This window comes from Marmota marmota, unplaced genomic scaffold (assembly GCF_001458135.2).
Source record: "Marmota marmota marmota unplaced genomic scaffold, marMar, whole genome shotgun sequence".
Classification (NCBI taxonomy): Eukaryota; Metazoa; Chordata; class Mammalia; order Rodentia; family Sciuridae; genus Marmota; species Marmota marmota.
In genome coordinates, this window is record NW_026000240.1 from 14,415,653 (window position 1) to 14,417,022 (window position 1,370).

Consider the following 1,370-nt stretch of genomic DNA (forward strand, 5'->3'; position numbering starts at 1 on the left):
ACTTCCAGAGCAAGTGCTAGCATCCTGGGTAGGTGAGCCAGGATGGTACCAGGGACTCCCGGGTTGCAGCTGATCACAAGAAGTCCACAGAGAAGAAACTAGAAGCCCCATTTAATTTTGAAGAAACTAGGACCAGAGGTTAAGCAGCACTCAAGCAACCACAGGGCCAGGAGACTCCCTCCAGTATGTGAGCCAGGGTTCGCCACCTCCGGGGCCTGTCCTCCTTCCTCTCACACAGAGGAGAGAAAGCAGAGGTCCCCACTCTACTTGAAAAATGACTCAGAGTAATGGTGGCCCCACAACATTAGCTGCCAGAGACACGTCTGAATGTCATCTGAACATCTTGTGGTTTTGAAGAATCCTCCTTTGTCCCAGGACAAGCCTTTTTCCAGGCCCATCACAGGCCATACATCTCCCAGCAGATGCAAACATTTCCCTTGTTTCTTCATTTCTCTGACTTGTCAGACATAATGAAAACAGAACGGCTCGCCAGCAAGCGTGGGTTTCTCTTTCTTCAATAGACTCTATTAAAGCTTAATTAAGTGACAATCATAAGACTATTAAAAATTAAAGAATGATAAAAGTAAAATGTTTTCAATACATTCAGAAAAACCACAGGTAAATGTAAATCAGAGAGATGGGCAGGGAAAGGGGCAGCTGTTTAATGGAAACTTCTATCCAACAATAAATCAAGTGAATCGCTGCAGAGGTTGCCTCACAAGACGGCTCCCTCCGGCCACTCGGGTTGTGTTCACATGACATGGCCAGCACTGCTGGTCCAGGAGGGGCAGCACTGGCTGTGGAGCTATGTGGTATGGTTGTGGAGGGCCCTAGAAAGATCACAGGGGGCGGGGTGCTAAGGAGGGGAACGTGGGGGCTCAGCCCTGGGAATACCCAAGCTGATCAGCACACAAGTCACTTCCCCACCGTTAGTTATCATAATCACTGCTCAATTGTTGCATGGGGATGGGGGAAGGCTTATTTTGCACTATGATTTCACCAAAGGTTCCAAGATGACTACTTCAACTTTCAGAATAAATCATTCCTTTCCCACGATCATCTTGACAAAGAAGCCAAGCTTTCCCTTGTGACTTTTTGATTCTAGTTCTCTAAACAAAACTTCTCAGAGGCCTTAAGCAAGGCGCTGGGGTGCTCAATGTCTTAATTCCTCGTGTAGCTAAACAGCAGTGAATGATACCTGGGCTCTTCTGGCCAAAAGACTGATTGCTTGAAGATTACTAAGCACTTCAAAAAAGAAACTGCTTGTGGGGTGAGGGGGCTTGCCATGTTTAGAGGAGGGGCACATAAACAGCATCTCTGATTCTTTTCTTTGCCTCTTTTGATTCATTCTGAATCTCTCTCTCAGCTCT